Source organism: Salvelinus fontinalis, chromosome 1, assembly GCF_029448725.1.
Source record: "Salvelinus fontinalis isolate EN_2023a chromosome 1, ASM2944872v1, whole genome shotgun sequence".
Lineage (NCBI taxonomy): Eukaryota > Metazoa > Chordata > Actinopteri > Salmoniformes > Salmonidae > Salvelinus > Salvelinus fontinalis.
The window spans coordinates 16,526,037-16,541,598 of record NC_074665.1 but is presented as its reverse complement, the minus strand read 5'-3'; the positions used below and the strand labels follow the sequence as shown (position 1 = coordinate 16,541,598).

The following is a 15,562-nucleotide window of genomic DNA, read 5'->3' as shown; positions in this document are numbered from 1 at the left end:
GGGAGGGTGCTTTAGTGAGATGACATAAACATTGGTAGTAGAAGTGCGAGAGCAGAGATGAGAGGCATTCTGAGGATGTTGCATGCACGCACGCTCACACACACAAACATTGAGACGTGTCAACTCGCTTGTTTAAAAATACACATCAGTTAGTCCAGAGCCTCATAAAGAGGGATAAGTGAGTCTATGTGTTTTAGGATGGCAGCACTGGTAATCACTGTCAAATATATCTGTTAGTTAGGTGGATGCTTTGTCTGGTTGAGTCACGATGTCTCAGCCTCCTATCTGACTCTCTGATCTCTACGTCTTCACTGTTTAGGAAAGAGGGGAGGGGGTAATGGAGAGAAGCAAAGAGGCAGGGTGAGAGAGAGAGATGGGGGAGTGAGAGAGAGACATGGGGGTGTGAGAGGGAGGGAGGGAGAGAAAGAGAGAGAGAGAGAGATTGGGGTGTGAGAGGGAGGGAGCGACAGGGAGAGAAGAGGGTGAGAGAAGGAGAGGGACCGAGATGGGGGTGTGAGAGGGAGGGAGCGACAGGGAGCGACAGGGAGAGAAAGAGAGAGAGAGAGAGATGGGGGTGTGAGGGAGCGACAGGGAGAGAGGAGGGTGAGAGAAGGAGAGCAACGGGAGCATGCGAGAGAATGAGACGCACAAAAAATCCTCAAGGCTTCTTTGGGAGGGGTGATGGTTCTGTATGGAGCCATAATGACTCAAATAACCCTTTGAGCTCTTCAATGGTTCTTTACATTTCACAAAAGGGTTCTTTGCTCTTTTAGTGATAGTTAAAATGTAGGGGAGGCGGCCCATTAGAATATTTCGGAGCGTGGTTTGTGCACAGCGCTTTTGTGCACGGTCCCGTGTAGCTCAGTTGGTAGAGCATGGCGCTTGCAACGCCAGGGTTGTGGGTTCGTTTCCCACGGGGGGCCAGTACAAAAAAAGTATGAATGTATGTACTTGTAAGTCGCTCTGGATAAGAGCGTCTGCTAAATGACTTAAATGTAATGTAAATGTTGTGCAACCGTGACTGAGAGTTTCATTGCAGTTTATCTAATGTGTTGTGTTATTACAAATTGTATATGACTATGGCCAGTGACGGTGGCTTGTGAAGACTCATGTATGGCCTTGTGTCAATTGAGAACAGTTGACTAAATCAGTCTCATTTCCCTCCTCATGGACCCCCAGCTGTTCCAGAGGTATCTCACTAGATTCAACGTGTCAATTAATACAATAATAACACCTATGGAATTTTAACAGTATAAAATGGCTGACCAGAATAAAACACCCTGTATGGTTCTATAAAGAACCTTTTAGATTGAGAAAAGTTATTCATGTGACCATTCTCCATACAGGTTCCATTTAGAACCTCATGAGTATGGTTCTCTAATAGAACCTTCAAAAAAGATTCTATATAGTACCAAAAAATGGTTCCACTATGTTACAAGCCAAATAACTCCTATCTGGTGCTATATACAACCATCATTTTTTTTGTGTGCAGAGAGAAAGATAGAGAGAAAGGGGGAGTGGGGAGAAAGAGATTTTTAGATGTTAAAAAGAGAGGGAGAGAGAGAGGATAAATCCTTAGAGAGAGAGACAGAGACAGAGACAGAGACAGAGACAGAGAGAGAGAGAGAGAGAGAGACAGACAGACAGACAGACAGACAGACAGACAGACAGACAGACAGACAGACAGACAGACAGACAGACAGAGAGAGAGAGAGAGAGAGAGATAGGTAGAGAGAGAGAGAGAGAGAGAGAGAGAGAGAGAGAGAGAGAGAGACAGAGAGAGAGAGAGAGAGACAGAGATAGGTAGAGAGAGAGACAGAGAGAGAGAGAGACAGAACGAGAGATAGATAGAGAGAGAGCAGGATTAGACTGCACGGCAGATGAGCGGAGCCAGCCGGAAAACTCCAGGAAAAATCTGTGACTGTGTGAGTCAGAGCAACAGGAGAGGACCTGCCGCTATATACAGCTCCGACAAGCCAGACCACCGTCTGTCCGTCTTTCGGTCCCATAGACATCTGCAGCTCTTCCATATGGGAACTCCTCTTCACTCATCGGACGTGAGGGACAAAGACCAGAATACTCACCGCGCTCCGCAAAGAGAACACAAGGAATATTCAGCACAGGGAGACACACTAACACAAGAACATACTCCACACTCTCCGGAGATAAAAACACATGGGGATACTGTCTGCACTTTACAGAGGGAGGACAACAAGGAGAACACAACAGAATATTGATGACACTCCCCAGGGACTGGAGAATACAACACTAGGAGAACAAACTCGAAGTGGAGGAAAACGTCAGGTGGAAAAAGGACAGAAACTTGTATTTTTGGAATCTGATTAACTGAATAACAATTGATTCCCATGGAGAGGACCTGTATATCATTCATCTCCTCCGCTGGGTGGACTCCTCATCATCACTCTGTTCTCTCCTCTACAGACAAGCAGGGAGCGAGGGAGACAGGCAGACTGACAGAGAGCTAAACAGCAGGTTCACACACACACACACACACACACACACACACACACACACACACACACACACACACACACACACACACACACACACACACACACACACACACACACACACACACACACACACACACACACAAAGAGAAAGCTGGCTGCCTCTGTCTCACACCTCTCCCCAGCGAATCACTCCTGTCAGAAGGAGGAGTGTGTGAACAGCTTTGCTCCTCTCTCTGTCATCCCCCCTCCCCTCTCATTTTCACTGTCCCCACCTCAGTCCCACTCATTAACACCTGCTATAGTTCTGCTTCACACATTACACACTCACACTGTCCATATGCTGCCACTCTCCCATTGAGATGTGCTCTCCTTCAAGAGAGCATTCCACTACCTCACACAAACTTTCATACACACACAGTTTGAACACATACCCTTACAGGTGCTGAGAGGGGATAGAGGGAAGTGAGAGACAGGTGAAAGGAGAGAAACAGAGAGCAAGCGATAGAGAGTGAGAGAGCGAGAGCGTAAGAGAGAGAGAGACAGCAAGCGAGACAGAGAGAGAGAGAGAGAGAGAGAGACAGAGAGAGACAGAGAGAGAGAGAGAACAAAACAGGAAAAGAAGAAAGAGGGAGACAGAGAAAGATGGAACAGCGGAAGCTGAGGTTGAATGAAGACAGTTGGCACAGGTAATACACAATCTAAGTGTGTGTGAAAGATCTGGGTCAATGAATTAGTGTTTCTGTCAAAAAAGCTGGTCCCTATGAGAGAGAAAGAGGGGGATAGAGAGAGAGAGAGAGAGAGAGAGAGAGGGAGAGAGAGAGAGACAGAGAGAGAGAGAGGAGAGAGAGATTCCCTGTTGCTGACAGTGCAAGACAGCTTACAGTCAAATGTTGTTGTATAAACTACACCTTAATATGATTTTGGTATTTTTTTAAAGGTGTTGGTGGAGCTTAAAAGGTTGGGTGTCTGGGTTTCTCTCTCTCTCTCTCTCTCTCTCTCTCTCTCTCTCTCTCTCTCTCTCTCTCTCTCTCTCTCTCTCTCTCTCTCTCTCTCTCTCTCTCTCTCTCTCTCTCTCTCTCTCTCTCTCTCTCTCTGTCTCTGTCTCTGTCTCTGTCTCTGTGTCTCTGTGTGTGTTTCTGCAGTTTTATTCCTGCCAGTCACAGTCCCATTACAGCTGTGTACAGAAGGTCTAATGGGTGTGTGTGTGTGTGGTTATGATTGCGCAGGGCAGGTCTAATGCATCTCTATTAGCGATGGTAGCGTATCCCACGGTTACAAGGTGATGAATGGCCATGCCAATTCTAATATACAGCCCGTTCTCTTATGGAATACGGCAGGAGGTGCCGATTCTGCCGGTACCAGATTGCGTTTGGAACTGGCAAAATGTGTAAGCCATATTGTTCACTAGTGGCAATGTGAGCGCCTGTTACCATGTAGTAGGCTGGCAGCTTCGTGGATGGGGATGGTGGATGGACTTCGAGGGTCGCGTGTTCAATCAGGGCACTCGTTTGTATTCTTCTTCTTTTTAAACCTTAACCCTTAACTTAACCACTTGGAATTAATGCCTAAACCTAAGTTTAAGACTATCCCTAAACTTAATTCTAATCTTCACCTTTCGGGAATTAATGTCTAAACCTTAGTTTCACTTTTGCCGAGTTTGACTGACAGCTAAGATACGGCACCACATGCCCTAATTAAAACGGCAAGCCATGGCGTGGTTCTGTCTCTGCAGTTACGCCACAGGGTGCCGTTGTATTCTGAGATTGGGTTGTTAAAATATGTGTCAGGCTGTTTAACTGTTTATTACAATCACAATGACATCCTATCTGAAGTGTGTGTGTGTGTGTTCTCTGAAGTGTGTGTGTGTGCTCTGCAGTGTGTCTGTCTGTGTGTATCTGTGTGTGTGTGCGCTCTGAAGTGTGTGTGTGTGTGTGTGTGTGTGTGTGTGTGTGTGTGTGTGTGTGTGTGTGTGTGTGTGTGTGTGTGTGTGTGTGTGTGTGTGTGTGTGTGTGTGTGTGTGTGTGTGTGTGTGTGTGTACCTAACAGGTGTTGTAGCAGATTGGGTGGTATACGTAGGTAGTGATGAGAGTTTAACAGGGAAACAACTAGCAGAGCTTTGAGTGGTTCCATACTGATGTACATCATAACCTGTTACCTTCAAGTCGTGTGGAAAGGGACGGTGGAAGGGGATGGTGGCAAGCACCTGCCTCTGGTGCCAAAGGTTGCATTTTTGAATCCAGCGATATAACGTATTTTTTTTAGTTTTTTTGTTTAAGCCTTTCCCAAACATTAACACTAACCTTAACTTTAAACACTTTGAAATTTGACATTCGGAACAACTTTGAAATGTGACGTTTGAGAAACAGATGAAACATGTAATTGTGACGTGAGACTGTGAGCGCTGGTTGGAATGATATATCCTATAGTATTCTGATGTGTGAAATCTCAATAGATTTCTTTGACATATGAAGTGGAAGGAAAGGAATAGTTGTTACTGCTGCTCACCTCATAGGCTATAGTTTATTCCTGTGCTTCCTGGAGGGTCTGTCCGTCAGTCTCCCTGCTAGTAAACGATACGATGAACTGGGGCATCACTGTATGATAATGGTGACATGGTTAGGAGATTTAAATAACTGTTGAGATGGTCCATTGGGCTGTGCTGCAGCGTGGCAGTGGTGCTGTGAGGTGTGTGTGACCCAAGTAGTGTGTGTGTGTGTGTGTGTGTGTGTGTGTGTGTGTGTGTGTGTGTGTGTGTGTGTGTGTGTGTGTGTGTGTGTGTGCGTGCGTGCGTGCGTGCGTGCGTGCGTGCGTGCGTGCGTGCGTGCGTGCGTGTGTGTGTGTGTGCACCTGAGGTCCCAGTGAGAGTGAGTCTTTATCCCTCATTACTGAGCCTTCAGCCATCTGGACAGAATCTTATTTTAACACAGCTCTACAGATGTCCACTACCAATCTGTGTGTATTTGTGTGTGTCCGTGTGTTTGTGTGTGTTCTGTAAACTTGCATGAATGTGTGTGTGAGTGTGTGAATGTGGATGAGTGTGTGTGTGTGTATGTGCGTCCGTGCGTATGTGTGTGTGTGAGAAATAATGAGCATAAGTGTGTTTGAATGAGCATAAGTGTGTGTGAATGGACATCAGTTAAAATAGTACTCTAACGTAATTGGTTTTAAAATGGGATATTTTTATGATGAGATTATTGTTCTTACCAGATGGCTTTCAGTTGAGAGCTTGGCAGAGATTACAAATGTGCTGTCTTTTCTCCCACAGTCTGTGTTTTTTTACTGATTGTTCTAGGCTGTTGTGACCAACAGGGTTTGAACGCACCACAACACTGTGAAAGGAAAGCCCAGGCATAATATAATTTTTGCCTGAAACGATCACTTCGTCTAAGCCTACTCTTAATTCTTGCCTAATATGTTGGCATGCATAACCCTGTTTTTCAAAAATTCTGATACTTCGAATAATATGATAGACATATTGATAATATTACCATTAAATCAACACTCTCATCACTCCTGTTAAACAACTCTAAATCGCTTTGGCAAAGTAGGCATCCAATCCCTTGCCGATAACGTTTGAAAGGTCTATCATTTTCATCAAACACAATCAAAGTTAACATGGAGACCAGATGCCTTCAATTACCCAATTCTTAAAACCACACCCAATTTCGCCATATTTTTTTATGCTGTGTGATATTGTGCTCCGTTAACAAAAGAATCACTTGAAATAACATGTAGGCTAATTGAACTATCAAAATAAATATATGTGATTATTTAATAGACTAGTGGTTCTAAGTATTGTCAAAACACAGGAGATACTGTTACATGTAGGAATAGATTATGTATAGATACTGTTACATGTAGGTATAGATTATGTATAGATACTGTTACATGTAGGTATAGATTATGTATAGATACTGTTACATGTAGGTATAGATTATGTATAGATACTGTTACATGTAGGTATAGATTATGTATAGATACTGTTACATGTAGGTATAGATTATGTATAGATACTGTTACATGTAGGTAAAGATTATGTATAGATACTGTTACATGTAGGTATAGATTATGTATAGATACTGTTACATGTAGGTATAGATTATGTATAGATACTGTTACATGTAGGTATAGATTATGTATAGATACTGTTACATGTAGGTATTGATTATGTATAGATACTATTGCATGTAGGTATAGATTATGTATAGATACTGTTACATGTAGGTATAGATTATGTATAGATACTGTTACATGTAGATCTAGATTATGTATAGATACTGTTACATGTAGGTATAGATTATGTATAGATACTGTTACATGTAGGTATAGATTATGTATAGATACTGTTACATGTAGGTATAGATTATGTATAGATACTGTTACATGTAGGTATAGATTATGTATAGATACTGTTACATGTAGGTATAGATTATGTATAGATACTGTTACATGTAGGTATAGATTATGTATAGATACTGTTACATGTAGGTATAGATTATGTATAGATACTGTTACATGTAGGTATTGATTATGTATAGATACTATTGCATGTAGGTATAGATTATGTATAGATACTGTTACATGTAGGTATAGATTATGTATAGATACTGTTACATGTAGATCTAGATTATGTATAGATACTGTTACATGTAGGTATAGATTATGTATAGATACTGTTACATGTAGGTATAGATTATGTATTGATACTGTTACATGTAGGTATAGATTATGTATAGATACTATTGCATGTAGGTATAGATTATGTATAGATACTGTTACATGTAGGTCTAGATTATGTATAGATACTGTTACATGTAGGTATATAATATGTATAGGTTGATCATATAGAAATATCAAAACATTCTTTCAACAACTTCAAAGCATCTGCATGTGTTGCAGGAACCATTGACTCACTGCAATTTTATATTACCAAGATACCTGCTGGTAACCTTTTAAAGGGTTAGGGCAGCTAATAAGGTCTCCTAAATATCTATACAGTAGACTAGCTGTGACTCTTATGACTAAAGAGGCTTCATGCATAGCTTTTATTTGACCCATAAGAGTAAAATGTCTCTATTCTCAGCACTTACCACCAATTTTCTACTCTGAGATGCTTTTATGGATATGCTCCCAGGTCTCAGACATCAGGCTACCATATAGCCCACCGAACCACCTAGGTTATACACTGTCTATGTAACTGAGGGCTGCAGGGTGAGGTAACACTGTCTACTGTGTCTCTAGACATGCCCATGGTTCTATATAGTGCCAAATAAGGGTTATTTGGCTTGTAACCATAGCAGACCCCTTTTTGGTGCTATATGGTTCTATAAAGAAACATGCTCATAAATCTCTAAATGTAACTTGTATGGTGTTATAAAGAGCCCTTTCCTAAGGTTCTATAAATAACCATTCAAAAGGTTCTATATAGCACCAAAAAAGGGTTCGCCATGGTTACGCCTCTTTTTTTAAATTCAGGTTTAATAGCCATATTATATTGCTAAATTTACAGAGGTTTTATCACTGTGTTTATTAAAGGTCATGAACTTTCAAAATCCAGTTTTTCATGAAATGTGATGATATTTGATAAACCAGATCAAAGTATGTAAAATAACTGTTGATTCTACATTGATAAAGTTTTATCATAAAGTTATTGGTCCCCCCTCCATGTCAAACACTTACATTCAGGAAGAGGGATTATTAAGGGCATAGTGTGACATCACCTTAACTCTTATTTTAATATACCAATGGTAACATTATATTTTCTTACCTAATTTAAATAAGTGCCACCTTGTAACCAACATCGGAGAAAGCGTGTTTGCAGAGGGGCGTGGTTTATATAGCTAGACAGCTACTCACTCTACTGGTGCCAAAATGTGACTGTAGGGTGTCAGCTATCGGGTCAATTTTACGCCATATGTATTGAATTCAAAATAAAATAAATTGTGAACGTGAAAAAAAAGTTGAGAATGTAAACATATTTTCGAGGACGGGTGAAATAACGGACGTTGAAATCAAAAACTAAACAGTTGAAAGCAAAATGTATAGAATTGTAAATAAGACATCAAAAGCAAAACCCCAAAACTTGTAACTAAATAATTTTCAAGGGAGAGCAAAACTCTATGACAAATGATAAAAAAAAAAAAATCGGTTTAAAAGTCTGTTTCTTTGCGTTCACTGACAGGCTTTTCGATTGCAAGTTTTGGCATTATTTTTCAGTGAAGGGCGGGAATTAGAGGGAGACGTAGACAATGAGTCTCCATTGGTCCGCTAGTTTTGGAGTGACTGTTTGTCTTAATCCAAACAATGAACATGATAGACAGGCTCTTTTTCTATTGCCTACTTAAGTAGACGGTCTGACGTCACCACTACGCGCCAAATCTTCCCCCCAACACCTGTGCGGAACGTTGTGCATCCGTCACCAAACCCACTGGCTCCAGGTCATCTATAAGTCTTTGCTAGGTAAAGCCCCACCTTATCTCAGCTCACTGGTCACCATTGCAACACCCACACGTAGCACGCGCTCCAGCAAGTATATTTCACTGGTCATCACCGAAGCCAACACCTTTTTTGGCCGCCTTTCCCTCCAGTTCTCTGCTGCCAATGACTGGAACGAATTGCAAAAGTCACTGAAGCTAGAGACTTATATCTCCCTCACTAACAATAAGTATCAACTGTCAGAGCAGTTTACAGATCACTGCCCCTGTACACAGCCCATCTGTAAATAGCCCACCCAACTACCTCATCCCATATTGTTATTTTTTTTGCTCTTTTGCACTCCAGCATCTCTACTTGCACATCATCATCTGCACATCTATCACTCCAGTGTTAATGCTGAATTGTAATTATTTTGCCACTATGGCTTATTTATTGCCTTACCTCCCTAATCTTACTACATTTGCACACACTGTATATAGATTTTTCTATTGTGTTATTGACTGTACGTTTGTCTATCCCATGTGTAACTCTGTGTTGTTGTTTTTGTTGCAGTTGTAATTGAGAACTTGTTCTCAACTGGCCTACCTGGTTAAATAAAGGTGAAATAAAAATAAAAACAGACATCGAATGCAAAGATATGAGTAGCGTAACCAAAAGGTAGTACATGCAGGCAAGAGCGTTGGCAAAATGTATTCAATAGGATTGGTTGCAGGGAAAGTTAACCAAAAACGATTTTTGCATTTGTTTTCAAATATATATTTTTAATAATTTGTCATAGATTTTTGCTCTCGTTTTAAAATTATTTAGTTACAAGTTTTGGGGTTTTGCCTTTGATGTCTTATTTTTGTTTACAATTCTATACATTTTGCTTTCAATTGTTTGGTTTTTGATTTCAACATCCATTATTTCACCCATCCTCAAAATAACTTTTTTACATTCTCAACTTTATTTTTCATGTTCACAATTTATTTTACTTTGAATTCAATACATATGGTGTGAAATTGACCCCATAGTCAGAAAATATAATTAAAAGTTTACCTTATTCATCTATGTTAAAAATACTTATATCTTTCCCCTTTCATATGTGCCTGGTGTTAGCTATTTACTGGCCAGCTAGGTCTTCATCTGTGTCTGGTGTTAGCTAGTTACTGGCCAGCTAGGTCTTCATCTGTGTCTGGTGTTAGCTAGTTACTGGCTAGCTAGGTCTTCATCTGTGTCTGGTGTTAGCTAGTTACTGGCCAGCTAGGTCTTCATCTGTGTCTGGTGTTAGCTAGTTACTGTCTAGCTAGGTCTTCATCTGTGTCTGGTGTTAGCTAGTTACTGGCCAGCTAGGTCTTCATCTGTGTCTGGTGTTAGCTAGTTACTGGCTAGCTAGGTCTTCATCTGTGTCTGGTGTTAGCTAGTTACTGGCCAGCTAGGTCTTCATCTGTGTCTGGTGTTAGCTAGTTACTGTCTAGCTAGGTCTTCATCTGTGTCTGGTGTTAGCTAGTTACTGGCCAGCTAGGTCTTCATCTGTGTCTGGTGTTAGCTAGTTACTGGCTAGCTAGGTCTTCATCTGTGTCTGGTGTTAGCTAGTTACTGTCTAGCTAGGTCTTCATCTGTGTCTGGTGTTAGCTAGTTACTGGCTAGCTAGGTCTTCATCTGTGTCTGGTGTTAGCTTGTTACTGTCTAGCTAGGCCTTCATCTGTGCCTGGTGTTAGCTAGTTACTGTCTAGCTAGGTCTTCATCTGTGTCTGGTGTTAGCTTGTTACTGTCTAGCTAGGTCTTCATCTGTGTCTGGTGTTAGCTAGTTACTGTCTAGCTAGGTCTTCATATATGCCTGGTGTTAGCTAGTTACTGTCTAGCTAGGTCTTCATCTGTGTCTGGTGTTAGCTAGTTACTGTCTAGCTAGGTCTTCATCTGTGTCTGGTGTTAGCTAGTTACTGTCTAGCTAGGTCTTCATATGTGTCTGGTGTTAGCTATTTACTGGCTAGCTAGGTCTTCATCTGTGTCTGGTGTTAGCTAGCTACTGTCTAGCTATGTCTTCATATGTGTCTGGTGTTAGCTAGTTACTGTCTAGCTAGGTCTTCATCTGTGTCTGGTGTTAGCTAGTTACTGGCTAGCTAGGTCTTCATTCAGCATGGATCAAAATGGGGGGAAGGGTCGGTCAAAACTCAGACGCAGTTGTCAAGTCAACACATCCATCAGTGCTGCTATAAACTGCATCACAAGACAAATGCCAAATGGGAGATGTGTGTATAAAAAAATGTAAGAGCTCTCAGTCAAGGTGAGCTCATGAATTTGAGCTTCCCACCCACTCAGCCTGTCTTTTCAAACTTCCTGGTAGTTAGCCATGAGAGAACAAGTACTTTTCAGAATTACTGATCAGGACCTTTAACAAGTTCAACCAGGTGTGCTAGCAGCTGGGGGTCCCTGGGTGGAAAAATGTCAATCATTCTCAATTGACATGAGGCCATATATGAGTATTTTACAAAAGACCATCACTGGTTGTAGTCATATAAAATGTTTAATAGTATGACACAACATATTAGATAAACTGGAATGACCCTCTCACTCACGGTTGCACGAAAAGAGCTAAAACCAAACCAGCACCAAAATATTCTAATAAACCGCCGCTCATACATTTGAATTATTACTAAAATAGGAAAGAACCGTTTGTTGAACTGCAAAGAACCATTGAAGGGCTCAAAGGTTTATTTGGGTCAGTATGGTTACACACGGAACCATCACCTTTCCAAAGAACCCTTGAGGAACCCTCATTTTTAAGTGTGTATACATAATCCCACTCTCCCGCACGGCCTCTACTAATCTGCTGTGTTCATCACCACCCAGTACAGAGTGTAGAGATTATAGTAATTTATTATAGCGTTATCTGCACCCAGCATCTCTGCTCTCCAGTCATCTCCTCTGATTCAGGGTTTCCCAAACTCGGTCCTGGAACCCCTCCTTGGTGAATATTTTGCCCTAGCAATGCACAGCTGAATCAAATAATCAAAGCTTGATGATGAGTTGGTTGTTTGAATCAACTGTGTAGTGCTACCTTGAATAAGGGTTTCAAATTTGGGGAAATGTCACTCTATATCACTCTATATTGTTGACATTGTTGACATTTTGTCTGGAAATGCAGCTCTGTCTCAGGTTCTGCTGTGGTGCAGTGGTTGCACAGCCTTTCCTATACAGGGAGCCAGGTTTTCCTGTGTCTACCCTTCTCAATGGCAAGGCTGTGCTCACTGAGCCTGTACTTTGTCAACATTTTTCTAAGGTTTTGATCAGTAACCATGGTCAAATAGTTAGCCACGGTGTACTGTCGATTTAGGGCCAGATAGCACTGCATTTTCCTTTGTGCGTGTGCTTGTGTTTCCCAATAAGCAATGTAGTTTTGTTTTGACTGTGTTGTAATTTGTTTTACTCTGATTGATTGGATGTTCTGGTCCTGAGGCTTCAGTGTATTAGTAGAACAGGTTTGTGAACTCAGCCCCAGGACCAGCTGGATGAGGGGACTCTTTTCTTTGATCAGCTCTTGGCATTGCAGGGCTTGGTAGTGATATGAGAGGGGTCAGTGTATTTTAGATGTTTCCAAAACGTATTTGCTCTTTTTTGAGTTTTTATTATTAGTGGATTTTGGCCTAATTCTGCCCTGCATTCATTGTTTGTATTTTGTCCTCTGGACATGTAGGAAAATCTTACAGAACTCTGCATGCAGGGTTTCAATGGGGTGTTTATCCCATTTGGGGAAATCTTGTTTTGCAAGTGGACCCCACACCTCGCTGGCCTAAAGTGCAATTGGTTCAATGACACATTCAATTAGTTTTAGCCCAAAAAAATTTATGGCGTAGAATGCCCTGCATGCTTTCTCTCCCAGTTAAAAACTTCTTGTAAATAGGGGGCGCTATTTTCACTTTGGAAAAAATTGTGCCCAAATTAAACTGCCTCGTACTCTATTCTAGATCGTACAATATGCCTATTATTATTACTATTGGATAGAAAACACTCTCAAGTTTCTAAAACTGTTTGAATTATATCTGTGAGTAAAACAGAACTCATTTTGCAGCAAACTTCCATACAGGAAGTGAAAAATCTGAAAACGATGCTCTGTTCCAGGGCTTGCCTATTCAATTGCTTAATATTTATGGATTTGCATGCACTGCATACGCCTTCCACTAGATGTCAACAGGCAGTGGAAGGTGGAATGGGGTGTCTAGCTTGATCTGAGGTCGAACAAGAGCTCTTGGAATGACGTGACCACAATTTCCTTTCTCTACCTAGGCGCGGGAAGGACATCAGCATTGGCTTCTGAAAAGCGTTCGGTATAGACGGTGGATGTCTCCGGCTCTGATTTTATTTGATATATGTGATAAAAACATCATAAAGTAGGTTTTTTCAACCGAGTTGTATCAGTTTATTCAACGTTTATTGCGACTTTTGGAATTTTCCTTTCTTTGCGTCTGGAGAAGATGGGCATGGTCGCGCCACATGGCTAGCTAATGTTGCTAATTCGACAGGAGAGAAGGACATTCTAAAACCAAACAACGATTTATTCTGGACAAAGGACTCCTTGTACAAGATTCTGATGGAAGCCCAGCAAAAGTAGGAACAATTTATGATGTTATTTCGTATTTCTGTGGAAAATGTTGAGTCCTATTTTCCGCCCTTTTTGCGGGCCCTGTCTCGCTATAACGTAAGCTGTTTGTTATGGTAAAGTTATTTTTAAAAATCTAACACGGCGGTTGCATTAAGAACTAGTGTATCTTTCATTTGCTGTCCAACATGTATTTTTTAGTAAAGTTTATGATGAGTTTTTGGTCAGATTAGGTGAGTGTCCAAAATATCTCCGGACAATTTTGTGAATCGATGCTACATATTCACAATTTATAACCACGGTTTGCAGCTCAAAATATGCACATTTTCGAACAAAACATAAATGTATTGTATAACCTGATGTTATAGGACTGTCATCTGATGAAGTTGGTCAAGGTCAGTGATTAATTTTAAATCTTTTGCTGTTTTTTTGCGATCGCTACCTTTTGCTGCTGATAAATGCATTTGTGTGTTTGGCTATTGTGGTAAGCTAATATAATGCTATATTGTGTTTTCGCTGTAAAACACTTAAAAAATCTGAAATATTGTCTGGATTCACAAGATGTTTATCTTTCATTTGCTGTACACCATGTATTTTTCATAAATGTTTTATGATGAGTATTTAGGTATTTCACGTTGCTCTCTGTAATTATTCTGGCTGCTTCGGTGATATTTTTGATGGTAGCTGCAATGTAAAACTATGATTTATACCTCAAATATGCACATTTTCGAACAAAACATAAATTTATTGTATAACATGTCATAAGACTGTCATCTGATGAAGTTGTTTCTTGGTTAGTGACTAATTATATCTCTATTTGGTCGTTTTTGTGATAGCTTCCTATGCGGTAGAAAAATGCTGAAAATATGCTGTTGAGTCTTTTGCTATTGTGGTTAACTAATAGAAATACATATTGTGTTTTCGCTGTAAAACATTTAAAAAATCGTAAATGATGGCTGGATTCACAAGATGTTTATCTTTCATTTGCTGTATTGGACTTGTGATTTCATGAAAATTATATTATATGATATCCCTGTCGCGTTAGGCTAGGCTATGCTAGTCAGCTTTTTTGATGAGGATGCTCCCGGATCCGGGATGGGTAGCAATGAAAGGTTAATTCACTGTATCATTAAGGTGTCCAGTTGAGCTTATTTTTTAAACCTGAGTAATTGTAGTGTGTGCAGTTCTCTATATATTTTGTACCAATTGAGAACTTTGGTCTAATTCCCTGAGATCTGGATCTTCTCTGGAAAATCATTATTTTAGTATTTTTGGGGTTTACTGCCAGGGCCTAGGTCTGGCAGTACTGCTCTAGCAGGTCCAGACTCAGCTGTAGGCCATGTGCTGTGGGTGACAGCAGGCATAGGTCATCTGCGAAGAGTAGGCATTTAACCTCTGAATTGTGGAGACTAACACCAGGGGCTGAGGATTTTTCTAGAATAGTGGCCAAATCGTTGATGTAAATATTGAAGAGTGCAGGGCTCAGACTGCAACCCTGGTGAAGGCCCCGCCCCTGGTTAAATAATTCTGTTATTTTCTTGCCAATTTTAATGCTGCACGTATTGCCAGTATACATTGATTTAATTATGTCATATGTTTTACCCCCTACACCACTTTCAATAACTTTGTAGAACAGTCCTGTATGCCAAATAGAATCAAATGCTTTTTGGAAGTCGATAAAGCAAGCGTATATTTTGGTATTATTTTCGTGGACATGTTTATCTATCAGGGTGTAAATATGATCAGCCGTGCGATGTTTTGGTATAAATCCAATTTGGCTTTTAATCAAGACATTGTGCTTATTAAGGAAGTTTAGAACTCTAACATTTATAATACTACAGACAACCTTCCCCAGGTTACTGTTCACACAAATGCCTCTGTAATTGTTAGGGTCAAATTTGTCTCCGTTCTTAAAGATTGGGGTTATGAGTCCTTGATTCCAGATGTCAGGTAATTAACCTACACTCAGGATCAAATTAAACAGTTTTAATATAGCCAATTGACATTTTACACTAGTGAATCTGAGCATCTCATTTAGGATGCCATCAGGTCCGCATGCTTTTTTAAATTTGAG

At 40.6% G+C, this 15,562-nt stretch overlaps 1 protein-coding gene across 3 annotated transcripts in view; it reads left to right on the top strand.

The window, feature by feature from the left end:
- Positions 1-2,397: 2,397 nt before the first annotated feature.
- Positions 2,398-15,562, top strand: part of LOC129820869 (glutamate receptor ionotropic, NMDA 2C-like) — a 93,610-nt gene continuing 80,445 nt past the window's right edge. For all 3 annotated transcript variants that reach the window (XM_055878050.1, XM_055878136.1, XM_055877965.1), the window contains exon 1: positions 2,398-3,160. The gene's annotated coding sequence lies outside the window, so the exon portion shown is untranslated. The remainder of the gene's footprint in view (positions 3,161-15,562) is intronic.